Raw genomic sequence first — 16,113 nt, 5'->3', positions numbered from 1 at the left:
GAGGAATTCAAAAATTTAAATCTGACAAATGGGTATAAATATTCAAACTCTGTTATTGGTAAATTTATAAGGGCACATACAACCCATTTACAGTTCTTAGAACAGGCAGAAGCAAGTGACTCGAATTAGATTTTAGTGAAAAACTTTCTGTTGACAGCCGTTTCCAAGTGGGCGAAAATAGGGTTAATTCTCTGGTCGAACTGCTTTGGCTCAATTTACCCATGCTCCCTTTATCCAATTCTACAAAAAACAACTGCATTTTTACTGCTCCATTTAATCTCCTTCAATGTGCGCAATGCTGATTTAACTTCAGAGCAATAAAAATTGTTACTTCACTAGAACGTTGCTATGAATACAGACGAATCATGCATATGTGACATGATATCATAGCATGAGTTTGACTGATATTTGCAAACACGCTGTTTCAGGAAGTTAAAGCACATTATTCCAAGGTACCAGGACTCAAAATGGACCAAAATGCACCCATCTCATTTAAATTCGCCATACGCATCGATATTGGCATGTACATGCGCGATTATTATTAATAAGATATTTTATGAACGACAGTTTCGATTCGTAAAATTTCGAGCCCTGAACTGAAGACTGCTGGAACTTTACAATTGCTGGAAATGAATATTATCGTGGCTGAATCTCTTGGCTTAATGCCTGCTCTAAACTTGTTCTTCGTCTTTTTTTTTTTTTTTTTTTTTTTGTATTATTTTTGGAGTTTTTTGCGAATTTAGCTGAATAGGAATGATTAAGAAGCCTCTAATCCTCAATTTGTTAATTAGAAATATTTTAAAATAAAGAAAATATGTTATTACGGTTGGCAACTGGCAACGGTTTATTTTCTTTTTGATTATATTTTTTACTATTAAGTGCACATCATTCCAATTCCTGCAGCTTAGCGTGATATTTCCAATTTAATTAATAATTTGGAAATATCACGCTAAGCTGCAGTTAACCCGTTTTTAGATCGCATCTACCCAACATATGTATACACTGCTGTTGGATATCACGAGACAGGATCCATGTGATCAATGAATGCTTAGAAAGTTCAAATTTTAAACCTAACTACACGACACTAAGTATGTAATCTGTAATTTTTCACCTTCTTGATGATGACAGACTTCAAATGGTGAATAAATATCATGAGAACAAGAGTGTTTTCAAAAACAAAAAAGAAAAGGCTTAACTGTTGATATACAGATATAAATGTTACTGTTTGGTTGTTCAACTGATAAATGTTATCGCAGCTTAAAGAATATTGTCAACTACTGATACTACAAATAGTATCTAAAGAAAATGTCAACTACAAATAGTATCTAAAGAAAATGTCAACTACAAATACTACAAATAGTATCTAAAGAAAATGTCAACTACAAATACTACAAATAGTATCTAAAGAAAATGTCAACTACAAATACTGATACACATAGGCACGTGCAAGCAAAGCTTTTTCATAGTGGTAGAGGGGGAGGGGACAGAGAAGGGTTGTGGGCCGCAATAGGGTGTGTACCACTCTGCGATGAAATCTTAACGATTTCATCTCGCAGACTGGTACAGACTAATCTCCAGTTACAAACACTGGAAACAATTATAGAGCTGCAGTACAAAAAAAAAAAAAAAAAAAAAAGAAAGAAAAAGCCATTAAAAAATACGAAAAGAAGTTGGCCACTAGGGGCAAATATTAATTTTTTTCCATATAAACCAGCTAGCAGAGCGGTTTTCAATCTTTTGTTATTTGAGTCACGTCATTTGTCATTTGACTCTGTCAATTATTAAATGAACCTATTAAAGAAATTAAAGAGAGATTATTAAAGTGAAAAATCTGTTTTAAGTATTAATTAAAGAAAACACATTAAACAAAGAAACCAAAAGTATTTATGATTACCATTTCACAAAAACAATTGACTATATGAGGCAATAAATATTAATTTCAAAAACACCAAGTTAGGCATAATCCATTTCGAGATTTACTAATATACATGCTCGTGCACACGCGTATTCTGTGGATTTGTTTCCAACTGATAGAAAACGGTTCCATAATTAATTTATTTAATAAGATTAAAACTGCTGTTATTTGGGAACACTTTTAAATTTTAATTTTAATTTAATACATATTATATTAATATACATATTATGCCCTAGTATCTAATGATACTAGGGCAGAAAATTTGCATTTAGTTTGGGACGAAATTAAACTTTTGTTTTCTTCAATAAACAACGCTGCAAGATAGCTTCAACTGTCTTATTTTTATATTTTGATAATGAGTTGAAACGCTTAATTTATTATTATTTTAATTTTAATATTGTGTTTAACTAGTAAACATTCTCGTCATTGATGAGACAAATCTTTTTATTATAAAGTGATCTTGTTAAAACAGAAAAAAGAAAATACTTTTGGGAAAAAAATCTGAGAGATTTATAAAAAAAAGAACTAAAATAATTACTTGCTGATCTGTTATTAAAGGATAATTTTCTTTTCCTTAACCTAATTACAGCGAATATTCCGCATCATTTTTATACCAATAATAATATTCGAGAACTGTTTCCTCCTTTTTATAAATGTGCAAATGAACTCTTCGCCCGCGTACTATGCCCACTATCCAATATGTTTGCGAAAAAATAATGGCGTAACATCGATGTCATTATTTTTGGTGTTCGCCTTATTTATTTTGTTTAACAAAATTTAAAGGAAATGAAGCAAGAATGGTTTACAAAAAAGGGAAAAAATTGTTGACGAGAAAATTGGTATACTTCACTTTCGCTCAGTGATTACTCGAGACCTTTTTTTTTTTATTCTTGGTGCTTGTGCACCTCGTGAAACATGATGAGGTACGAGGCAAAATTTGGAAATATCACGCTAAGCTGCAGTTAACTCGCGTTTTTAGATCGCATCTACCCAACATATGTATACACTGCTGTTGAATATCACGAGACAGGATCCATGTGATTAATGAATGCGTAGAAAGTTCAAATTTTAAGCCTAACTACACGACACTAAGTATTAACGAAAATAATTTGTACATAAATGATTCAAAGAAGGGGGAATACGTAGATCTTGATGCAAATATGTTTTAAAATTGGGCAATGGCGATAATCTTTTTATTAGTTTGGGATTATAACACGTATAAAACGACAAACAGCATCAGCATTTCGCGAGTCCTTTTCCAGCGAATGTTTTCTAAAATTCCTGTTTTCCTAAAACCACCAGAGTTCATTCACTCGGACGAAAAGATTGTCAGCCCTGATGTCTGGTGACAAGCGAGCAAAACGAAGGAGGAAAGAAAACAAGCATTTTCCAGTACGCAGATGTAGCTGTTTGCAGTAGCGTGTTAGGTGAGATCAGGCGGCGACTCAACCTGGTCATATCTAACCTCTGTAATGGCTGTCATCTGTCACAGTCGATATTGTCGGGTTGGGCATCCCATGTCTGACTCCCCCTCGCTCTTCCCCCCTTCGAAAGAAGAAGAAGAAAAAAAAAAAACGGTTCCGTTTTGCTAGTGAACACATGTTGCTACCTCAGAGCACATGTTTAATGTGTCCAATCTTTTTCTTTCCGGAGGAAGCGTCCGTATTTGTGGTGGGTCGTCAGCAGTGTGAAGGACTGCCCTCTAACGCAGGAAAATAGGCAATAGAAAGGCCACATCTTTCTAAAGCCGTCAGTTCGGAGTTTCGCCAGCACATTACAGGAGAGTAGTGTGCGGTGGCTCTCTCAAGGACTGTATTTTATGGTTATTCAGCGCGAACGTGAGAGCTCGGGCATAGTTCCCGGAGGAGCACGGAATGGAGTATTGATCCACAGCAGTGCTCCTTGCTGTCAGCCACCTCGATTACAGGCACTTTGTCAACAATTACCCAGACAAGAAAGGTTTCCAATACAGTACAGAGATGAGGAGGTCGCCCAGCGTGGCCTGATAAAAGGCATAACAGGCGCCTTCAGTATCATAACTGTAAACTTGAATAAACCTCTTAGACTTTTTGTTTTTATGGCTGACAGGAGGCACTAACGACGCCGAAATCCTAGGTTTCGGAGTAAAGTGAACGCCACGCTAAAAAGTGCATTGAAATTGCGATAAAGCAGTCGGGCTGCTTTTTTCACTTGTCCGCTTCTTATGGGATTAGCGCGGAGAACGCGACAAAGATATTTTCAGTCAGCAACTATCAACAACATCACGAATTCGAAATGCTGGCAATATCACCGGCGGGGTGAGGTGCACGAGCCAAACGGGTTTGCGAGGAGTGGGGGAAAGAGGGCTTCTTTTAAAACGTGGAAACCTTATGATAAGCTTCCGAATGGTGAGCGGATGCCGATTGAAAAAGTCTCAAGAAAAGGAAGTCTATGATTTTTTTTGTTACAAAAAAAAAAAAAAAAAAATCAGGCTTTTTTTTTTTGTTTCTTTTTCTGGAAGGTTTCAAAATGCGAACCCAGCATAGAGACAGACGTTCGTGATACCAAAATAATGCTGACATTTAAAGTCTTCCATCCATCTGTTTACATCTTATAGAAATGGAAAGGCGAATAAAAAAAGAAAAATCCCTGGACTGAGTTTTAGATCTTTGAATAACGAAATAAGTATATAAGAATGTCCTCAATCTTCATATCTGCGTTTATCGGATACAGATGACGTATCCGATGAAAACACTCGAGTGTCAACTATCACCAGAAGCAAATGTACACACAGTTACAATAATTTCAAGATAATGTCATCGACAACATTATCTTTTCTAGATAATGTCATCGATAACGTTATCTATAAAAGACACCGATCCTTATTTAGAAATTTAGCTAGTATCTTACATCTGTTTTATAAGTAGCAATATCAAGACCACGCGGTTAGCCACTAGAGCAGCCTTCGTTTCAGAATCTGAGAAAAGTTTCTCTTTAATAAACCCTAATAAAAATGCTACATTGCACCCTAGCAGAAGGGCCTCTTCCTGGCCCTTCCTTTCAACGGTCGAATACAATATAACTCTGGAAAACAATCTTTATTAGCAGAAGTACTGGGATTGAATCGAGGTCGGTGCAAGTCTCGCCTTGTCTGCGCGCATGCGTACAACGAAAAGGGGGTTTCACTAGCGCGGTTGATTAAAAATTTCTATTTAATTATGGGGAAAGAGTTCTTCTTCACTTCAAGTTATGCATCACTGCTCGTTTTAATTTCAAACGCTTTCAGACCATCGTTTCCATTTAGCATCACTATAAATCTACTTGGCGAAGAGGGAGAAAGAGAGCTGCTTTCTGAAATAAGCGATTTCAGTCATTTATAAGAAGGTGAGAGAAAAAATAAGTTTTATTTATAGAACGGAATATCTGTACCTTCAGTAACTTTGCAAACAAACTGCCCGATTGAAGTGTTTCGCGTAAAGAAGAGCAAATACTATTCGCACGAGATCATTCTCGCTCAACCCACTGGTCATTGTGTGCCGTGGTAACTATGGCAACAGAACACACGATGTCGTCGGATATATTTGCAGTTTCGTTGTGACAGCAGTGTACGAGAAATGCACTATTTGTTAGTGCAGTGCGCAAAATAGTTTTTATCCCGAAGAAGAAGGATGTGTGTTTATTTTGGAACACTGCATTGCATTCCAATAATTTTTCATGTACCCTAAAGACTAAAACAAAACACTCAGAACTGCATTCACCCCTCTAAGGAACATATTCTCCTAAAGTTACATCGCATACTAAAGAAAGAGAGGATGTATCAAGGCGGATACCTCCAACTCATTCGATAGGTTTGCTTAAATTCTCTGTTCATCTGTAATAATTTGTAAAAAATGTCTTGTTGTATTGCAAACTGGATTGCATTTTAATTAGATAATCCTGTACTTGAAGAACCCTGAAATGCAATAATTCTCGATACAACTATAACCAAATCGATATACACCGATGTATTTCATATAACATAAACAACAATTTTTCAAAATCGTATCGAAATTTAAATTATTACAAAGGGGACAGTCACGGGGACAGTGTGGAGGATCCTTAAACGTCAACTCATGAAGATGGATGAGCGGAGTATGCCCAATGCGCGTCCTTGCAAGGACAACATCTTCTCGTTGATTTAAACGTGAACTAGATTTTCACATAATGAAAGACTGTGAGTTCTTTTATAAACCTAACGACGCTTATTCAAAATGAACTTTACAATGTATGCAAAAGCAGTAATCTGTTTTCCTTTTTTTTGTTCAATAACAAATGTCCATATGCCTCCTAATGAAAAGTTGAATTTTAACGTACATGACACAGTAACATGACAACATAAGACAAAAATGTGTCCCCAGAATTTAATCTGCTGTCTGATCTCTTTATCAAATTTAATTAACCCTTTGACCTCGATGGTAATGAATTTATTATACCACGCTGATTGTAATAGGGTTTTAGGCGCATCGGGAGATTTAGAGCATATTGCGCCGTATATAATAATGTAAATGGCGAGTATTTTGTGGCAGATTTGCCTGTTTGCTGGATGAAAAACTGAGTTTAGTTTCTGGGATTTAAAAAAACCATACAATCCTCGCCTGAGACCGAGTAACTCAGCCACGTTGTAAAAAAATGCCTAAATGTCTATAAAAATTCCTCGTCACTGACAGGATTTGAACTGAGTTCTTTTGTAGTAAGTGTAGGAAGGACAGTGATAATATCAACTGTGCTACCGCGAGGGCCCGATTAACCTAATTTCCCATTATTAATATCTGCGCATTATTTGTTAATAAGAACAATGAGCGGTATAACTACACGTGAATATCATTTTGATGATGGAGGTTAGTTTCCTTACATATCCGACATCCTGAACAGAACAAAACTTTTAATTTAATAAATGAACCGCGAAAAATAGTCATATTTATTGACGGATAATCTAAACAAAAACAAACGCACAAGAAAAGACCAGTGACTTCCAGTGTGGCACTGACTCCCATAATGCGATGTTTTCACTACGAATTACTGTGCACTACAAATATGTATATAGTTACGTATTTGCAACTACTGTTTATATATTACCAAATATATATAGTTACTGTATTTATACGTAATATAAGGAACACCATGCAAAGAGCCGTTTCATACATTTTTACCTTCTCTTCAGTATACCTGTACCTGTTGCAGCAACCTGGCGAATTTCTTCATAAGAGTTTTTTTGTCATTTCATAACAAAGACATTTTTGCCCTTTCATAACTTATAAATTAGTTAGTCTAAAAACTAAACTATTCGTGGTTAACAGTTCGAGATAAAGCACCAAAAATCTTTATTCAAGTACGATAAGTGTAATACTACAGAAACCGTGTCCCTCTTTCCTAGAGGGAGGGGGGGGCAAGATTTCCATAGCCGTAATCCGTTGGTAATTCCAAAAAAGCATGAAAAGAAATCTCAACAACACTCACGTGACTACATCAAGGAATTTAACGTTTTTAAATCGCATCCGTTTCTAACGCCAAATATTCGAATATGTCCCACTCCTCTTTCCTTCAGAAACAAATTCCGATTCCTTAACTCCATGTTTATACAGGTCTTTCTTGCACGATGAAAAACCTGCTCGCTCTCTCTCTCTCTCTCTCTCTCTCTCTAACTTCCCCCAACCCGTACTCTTCTACCGTTTGAAGCCCCCATTATTACCCTTCATTAGCTAGCGACTCATTCCCCACCCCCCCCAACTCGCCCCATTCCTTGTTCCTCTGGGAACTTTTCTTCACGCCTACTACCTTTCCGAATGGTAGGGGAGGGGGACAAAAAAAATCCTTGCGTGCCTCGCCCGACCTCATTTCTGGGTTCGAGCTGTAAGTTATGACGATGAAGGTGTATCCTCATGAGCGTTTTATATATCCCACCTCTTTCTGTTTACTCTTTTTTTTTTCTCCTGAGCGGTGAGGAGGGGCTGCTTTGTGTATTTGCTGCCACGTTTTGCTACTTCATTTACTTTCTTTTTTTCCATTTCTCAGAATGGTCAAAATTAAATCAACCTCCGATCATATTTTGGAAGAAAAGTTAATGTTAATGATTCTAATGTCAGTTTATGAGCTTAAAAGAGCACGGGAAATAACAACCGTTTCTCCTCCACATACAAAGTCTCGTGGAATCGCTAAATTGACCATCTGTTCCAGATGGTTTTCATTTTCAGCCGTATCAAATCTTGTTAATAAAATTTAAAAATTTTCAGCCACTTAGAGGGCTATTAATGTACATTATTGGTTGTCATTACGGCTTTAAGTTATGATTTGCCAGTTCTCAACTGATAATGCAACATCTGGTCAACATTAACGTATCGGTGGGGCCTGCTGAAAGTCCAACACGCCATTTGGAATTTATCGAAGTATGTTGTGCAAGCTCAAACGTCTGAACAAGTTATCAATATTTGAATTTACGCATTACATCTTTTGTTATCATTTAAATGTTTGATTTTTGTCCAAGTGAAGAACAGCGGGGGAAAAAACTCAAAAAAAAAATCATTAAAGTGGAATCATTATATTTTCATCGGTCCCTATCTCGTTTAAATTTGAAAATCACAAATCTGCTATTTTTGTGTTTAAATCCAAAGCACGAAAAGTATTAAATCCGTAGTACTCGGGTTGAAGGCTCAGAAGACAAAAGATACCTGTTGACATTAGACTTGAACTTCTTTGCGTCCCCCTCCGCCATTTGAGAATCATTGCAATTGGACAATTTCTTGAAAGTGCTCTTCGCCGTTTTTCATTCAACCACGAACAACAGGACCGCTGTAGCCGGGTAGTCAGCGCTAAAATGTATATGTACACGTGCCTTGAGTTCATATGGTGCTGTTTCTTGTATTTTCCATATCTTGTGAACTCCTCTGACCGTGTGGTTATCCCGCAGTATAAACAGAATTTTTAAAACTTTTGATTGATTTATTTTTTACTAGCATGGCTTCATTTTTTTAAAATTAGTCTTAAGAGATATTCATATAACAATACTCGAGTAGTATCCCCCTTCATCCCCCTTCATCCCTCTTTCTTTCTCTTGATAGTGACCTACCAGAACTTAAGAAATTGCAATAAACTGGGACGGAAAGGTTAATGGAGAGAATTATAAAAATTCTGATAGTTTTATGACTACGTAAAGAACAGCTATGGGTTCTGCAAGCAAACCAACCCCGTTTACTGTTTAGAAGGATTCGGTGACTTCCTGTATGAGCCATCTAAATAAAACAACTTCGTTTTTACCCGTCAATTTATCTCATAAAAAGAAAACTCAAAACTCGAAGCTAATTTAAAGAGGTAAAAATAAAAACAATGATCTGCCGAGTTCAGCGAGTGACGAGCATTGCCCGAAATAAATTTAAACCAGTTTAACGTGCCACTTCTTCGCCCAGCGTGTTCATATTAATCACGTCTCTAATCTTGGTGTTCACGCCTGTTTCATCCTCCCTTCATGGTGGCGCTGCCAATTGCGCCCTGCTTTATGAAAGCCAAAGATAATACCGTATTCCAGTCCTTTTCTCCGGGTAACATTATTTGTGCTGAGCGCGACTCATCTATTCGTATTCAAAATCCGGACGCGGTGTGTACAATTTAATCTCGAGAAAAGTCTTATCAGGCGACGATAATATCAGAGAACGACTTATCGATTTCCACCCTTTGCAGCCATCATGTGCAATAACGCGGTTAATAAAGTGGCCCTATGTTTACACAGCTTCATTTAGCTACACCGTGCGAATTATGATACAGCGCGATTCAGTTTGTGTCAGTTAACGTGTATTTATATGAACGCCTTGGGGAAGAAGGGGAAAGATTCTGCAAACAATTCGCTGGAAACATCTCCTAACCATTGGAACACAGTCTACGCTAGTTTTCGCATTGAACTTTAATCAACCGTAGTTATCCTTTTAAACGTTACCATCGCAATCAGAACGCGCCAGCTCGGATTGCCTTTGGAGGTGCACGGGTGGTCCGAAATTTCGAGGGCTCTTCAAAAGTTGTTCTGGTAGCAACGCGGACATTGATCACCGAAATGTAGTTTAGCTCTCCTAAAGTATATTTCGTTTTATAGTTTCGGTTAATAAATATAGGAGAGCATCCTTAATTGGATGCTGGGAAATACTACGATAGTTTTGAAAACAGTGGGCCTGCCAAGATTAGCCCTTAACAGCAACAAGTTTCTTCTTGCGAGGAGTTAAAATTCCACAGCAATTTTCTCAACAATTCTAAATCTAGTTTACGCCCCCTCTCCTCACTATTTATTTATTCAATTTAATAGCTGGTACATGCCCCTGAAGAGTAACAGCGTTCAGACATACAAATAGGTGTAGATTTTATAATAGATGCATACGGGAACAATGCAGAAATAAATTAGGCCTATACACAGACTACTGTATATTACATGCTACACATACCATCATTTATAATTAATGTGCGGTATTCAGAAAGCGGGAACACACCTTAGGACGCAAAAATTAATAAATGCAAATGTGTGCAGAAATTTCAGTGGTTAATGTGCATAAACAGATGCAACATTATACAAGTTCCTGTGAACCATTCAGTTCTAATTGGTCTCGGTACTCCTAATGTTCTTTTTCTACCTCTCAGTTATCATTCTTGAGTTCTTCTCCGAAACGTACTTGTATATTTTGTTGGCCAACGTTTGATAAACCTCTACTCCAATGGTAGCGTGGTTTCGAGGGATGAGACAGCAATAAAGGAGGGTTAATGGGGTTTCAATGTTTTCTTTCGGCGCCTTAATGATTCCTACTGTTCAACGAGCATCCATCTTTCCAGGATTAGTATGGAGGGCCTCGCGATGTTTTTTTATCATTACTATATGACTCCAAGATTTGCGAGAAGTGTAGATGGTTAGCGAAAAATCGCAGATCCGGTTCATATATCTCAAGGTCAAGTATTCTGTGGAAAAGACCTTTTTTTTTTTTTTTGCAGTTCTCCTGCATGGATGACCAAATCACCAATGGCATAAAGAGGAATGGAGAAGGATCACCTTTCTATTCCAAATGCCCAGAAGTTCCTGGCAAATATTCGACAGGTTTTTCTCTTAATGTTATTGAAGTGCGGTGAGTGTATGCGCAAACAGATGGACTTCATTCAACAAGACTTCATTCAACAAGAAGTGTCGGCACATGGTGGCCTCTGTGTTCTAGTTTAGGGCTGGTAAACACGGATAAGACGGCCTCCGTAGCCGAGTGGTCATGAGCGGGAGTGCAGTAGCACACGCTCCTTGAGTAGACCGGGGTTCAAGCCCCTGACTGCTGAATACGATCGATCTGCCAACCCGCACTGGACCAGCGTGGCAGATTATGGTCCATTTCCCTCAGCATGAATTGTTGAGGAGGCTTCCATCCTGCAGTGGGTTGATAATGGCTGCACTTTACCTTTTTTAACACGGATATAGTTGAGTTTCAATAAAAAGCTGGAGGGTGATCAGAAAGAAAATACCAAAGCAGCAATGACAAAAGAATACAATACTGGACACCCCTTAACGTTGTTGACATCGATTATATGAAGAATATTCGAGTTCTCTCTTTTCTATCCTGCAATACTCTTTACAAAGATTTGGTGTTTTCTTCTCACTCTGCACTGGTTGGCGTTATTTTCGCCCATAGTGCACTAAAAAAAGTCAAGCATATTTCGATATTGATGAAGCTAATCTCTAATACCTTTTATACAGCTTCTGTATCAATCAACATTGCCAATAAATTTGATTAGCGATAAGAAATACAAACAAAACAGTTATAAAATTGTAAGTCCATAATGTCTAATAAATGAAGTTTTAGCATCGTTCGAAGTTCAAAGGATACCTTTAAAACTGCTTAAATTATTCGTTCGAGCATGTTTTATTAAAAGGGATATTTTGTTATTGAAATATTAATTTAGAAGTACGCGATTACAATCGCGCTTTGTAGAATAGCACTTATTTATTCTATTATTATATATATATTTTTAATTTTTACTATATTCCAAGAATCTGTTTAGAGCAGTGCTTGTGTTTTCTTTCGAAATAGCAAAAGCAGACAAAACTTGCTGAGAAAAAGTGATCTTGTCTTTGATATCTCAAATCATGAAGCTATCGGTACGAGTGCCTTAATGCTATACTCCATAACAGCTGCGCTTCCTTTTCTATAATTATCTGCGGTTTATCAAAAGAAAAAAAACTTCGAACTTTCACCTATGGTCAAAGGTCGAAGTTTTTTTGGATAAACAGATCCCAAAACAATCGTCTTGTGGGGAGGGGGTACTCAACTACGTTACAAATAAATAACATATTTCAATTACTGCTTATTTGTACTGCAGCACTGAGGCAACTCACTTAGAGAGATCAAAGCTATGTAAACGCATCAAAACATTTTATCAGCAAAGTTTGCTTTTATTTGTGTAAAAATAGCACGCGTAAGTACTTGAGTTTTGGGTAAAAATAAATTATTTTCCACTATTCCAATTTTTTTTTTTACATTGATATAAATAAGACACTTTATCGATATATGTTGTCATCGAGTGGCCAGCATAATTGATAAGAACAAAAGCGGCACTTCACACATGAACATCAAACTTATAAAATACTATCGGAAATTTAATAATTTTGAAAAGTATAATTTAAAATTCAATTTTATAATTCATTAAAAATAATTTAATAATTATTCTACTCATAAACTTTACTGACTATTTGGCTATAATGTTTGGTACGCTTTTGAGTAACGTACACTGGTAGAAAATCTTTAAAGATTAAATGACCCTAACTGCATCTTAATTCCAACGTCATTTACATAACCTGAAATGAGGAAATTGGAATACGCCAACTCCCCAGATAATCTGCAGGAACGTTTTTATATCTCAGTGTTTCTATTCATGAAATTGCAGACGCAATTCCATGAATACAAACACTGAGATATAAAAACGTGCTGTTTATTTGTAGTATAACTCCAAGGCAGCTCGTTGCGATAGTTTCTCAGTTAAAGAATAAATGCCATGTGACAACACTGCTCTTCATTTGCATTGCAGGAGCCCATTCTATAATAAATACTCCAACTATTTATATAATATTTATTCTCAAAACCTGTTTCTTAAGCTTATAAATTATTTCTGGAATTGATCTTAACAAAGGGCCTTACTGGAGATTACTTTCCTCCTCTACGCCAAGACAGTTGTAATGTATATTTTGCTGGTTATTAGTGTAAACAAACAACACTGCAAAGGTAATTTATAGCTATTCGAGATATAACTTAGTGCTACACGAAATTATTATTAAGAGGAAAAACGCCTGCGCAGGACTTGTATAGACTTTTCCTGCGTACCAATTACCAGCTACTTTGAGATGTCGAACTGCCTTATCGCTAATCCTGTCCTTACCGGTGGCAATAAATAGGCACAGGCACCTTCCGGCATCTATTTTACCACACCCTGACTAATGTATGACCCTTCCAAACAGAAGAGCAATAAACGAAGGTCGCTGTTCTCGGCTCCCAAAGGCTCTTAGGAAGTGGGGAAGAAACATACGGAGGTCATATTTGGACTGCTTTTGTTGGCGAGACAAGTGGCTGCCGCCCTTTGACTCTGGCATCTTAATAGGCACGTGGGCCGAACTAATTTGTATTTTATGTAGATAAAAGATACTTCTCAAATATCCGTAAGAAGACCGCTCTGCCTAAATGGGCACAGCGACGATGTTTGGCAGCCGATAACAGTAACAGCGAGACGCGGATCTTTATATTAATCTGATTTATATGACGAAGACTCCACGAGCAGAACAGCCGCACTTTATTAGCTTCTAAAATAACCGCATGTTTGCCTGCCAACCGCCTTCACATTCTGAATATTGATAAGCCATCCCACGTACAGTGGGTCAGAAGTTAAGACAGAATTCATTTATTTATTTTTGATTTTCGTTTGCCCACCATCCAGGTGAATCTTCGGCGGTTAAGCCACTGACACTAAACAAGACAATATTATATAGCTCATTAAATGGGTTCTTGATGTTCTTGTTATACTCCAGCCCTACCACTAGGTCAAACGAATTTACAATTAATTACTTTGTCAATGAATACAATTATTAGCTGCATTTGGTCTTGGACTTGGTCAAGCCATTAATGAATCCATTCAAGCCATTAAGGCTGGAATGGTTTCATTAATTTAGTGAAACTATTTGAATAACTATTTATAGTTATTTATATAATTGAGAACGCACAAAAATAAACAACCTAAAAAGCTACGCCAGTTTGATACAAAAAAAAAAATAATAAAAATAAATAATCAGCTCTTTAAGGAATATACGGTATTGAGCATGGAGACAAAAGTTTGATATTTCATCCTGGCAAATACATCACGTCAGAAGGGAAATGCAGTCGGTGATAATCAGAATTCTTTAACCGACTAAGAAGCGAGATGTAGTTCAACAAGGACACGCGCTAAAGATGCTAAGTTTCTCTCTCCGGAATCTAAGAATCTATAAAATGATAGCGAGATGGGGTGTTCCTTTCTTGTCGCACAACTGCTGTAGTTTGTTCCGCGGGACTTTCTTTATTTTCATCTTTTACTGTTGAGTTTCGGGGAGAAGGGGAAAATAAAGAGGGGGGAGCTCGGCGCGTGCATTCACCAAGCGTCTTTAGCAATAAACGGGCTTATCACCAAGTTATAATAAACAAATAATGGGGGAGGCCGACAGAACTGTTAGGTTCGCCAGGGTATTTCCGACGTGCAGACAAAGAACGCAGGAAGAAGGCATAGATCATTTCCGGTATTCTCGTTACCAGCAATGCCTCACGCCTAAGGCTATTCCTACCAGATATCAGAATGGAAAAACGCCAAAGTAAGAAAAGGAAGTACATATAAAGTTGAGTAACGTCGTTTCCAACATCCATAACAGGACAAGAAAAAGTTTTTTTTTTTTTTTGTTAAAGCGAGAAGTTGAAACACATGCGCTGTGCAAAAGTTCACAGAACAACAAAAGTTTATATTTGCACGAGACAGTTTTCTTAATAGTCTACGTCATTCTGGAGCTTCGTGGGAGAATTCTCAATTAATATGGGTAAAAATGCTTATCAGTGAAGGTCATCTGCTAAAGCCACTTTTATCATTACTAAAAGGATACGTCATCGGTGGATCCAGAAATACGTCATCGGTGTACTTTTGATGTCTCTAATTATGATAACAAAAATATCTCTGAGATTCAGCCTGACTGTGGCTATTATTCCCGTATCGGAGATTACGTGACAAAAGGGATCCTTTCCTCATTAGCAACGCAGCTAGTTTCAGTTCAAATAGCAGGCTTTAAGGTGAAAAACTATGACTTATGTGGAAGAACTAATATTCCTCCACAAGGCTCTAAAACTGATGCTACTGCTTGATATCGCACTACCAACTTGGGCATCGTGATTTGTAATGAGGTGCAACTACGGCTTAGCTATTTCTAGGGCATGGCTATTCGCTCAGTCAGTGGGCACCCAACAGAGCAAACCCAAAGACCACGTGACAATTTAAATCGTAAAGCAGAGATGAGTAAAACCGGGCGTGGGCCACGATTGTGAATCACGAAATCATAGTTCACTGCCCTTGTAAGCTCACGAAATCATAGCCCTTGTAAACAATTATGAAGGATTAGAAATACGATTATGAATGCGACTTCCAAGAAATACTCACAGCTGGCTCTGCTGTATCAGCACCACCTTAAGAATATGTTATGTTCTTAAGGTGGCGCTGGCAGTATCAAGCCTTGCTTGATACAGTCAGTCCTCGTATAGCACGATAGTTGTGTTCCTAGAAACCCTCGTGAATGCAAAATTTTTAATATTCTTTCTCCATAACCTCGTCAAAATGTTACCTAAATTGCTTTGCTTCTACTAATTCGCCTCAGCGAATGCAGAATTTATACGAATTGGAGCGGACTGCCCAATACAATAAATAAAATATCATGAACTACTGATGCAGCACTGCTCCCTTATAAACGCTTTCATGATTCATTCTACTTCGAGAATTCTTCTGGAATTCGTGCAACACGATTGTGGTTCATTCTCGTGTAAACCCGGCTTTAGGTGGTGACCTTTCGTTGCAAATAAATAGCAGAATACATTTCCTGAGGGTGTCGTTTGTTTGTAATGCAACACCGAGGCAACTCATGGCGAGAGCAACATAATCGGAGGAATCAATGGCCTTGA

At 37.4% G+C, this 16,113-nt stretch overlaps 1 protein-coding gene across 3 annotated transcripts in view; it reads right to left on the bottom strand.

Annotated features, from left to right (window-relative positions):
* Nucleotides 1-16,113, bottom strand: part of LOC150074890 (uncharacterized) — a 618,385-nt gene that overhangs the window by 590,749 nt on the left and 11,523 nt on the right. The gene's annotated exons all lie outside the window — the stretch shown is intronic.

This window comes from Mastigoproctus giganteus, unplaced genomic scaffold (assembly GCF_048544385.1).
Source record: "Mastigoproctus giganteus isolate SK-2022 unplaced genomic scaffold, ASM4854438v1 scaffold_16, whole genome shotgun sequence".
Taxonomy (NCBI): Eukaryota; Metazoa; Arthropoda; class Arachnida; order Uropygi; family Thelyphonidae; genus Mastigoproctus; species Mastigoproctus giganteus.
Note: the sequence above shows the minus strand (reverse complement) of the source record. Positions and strands in the feature narration are given on the sequence as shown.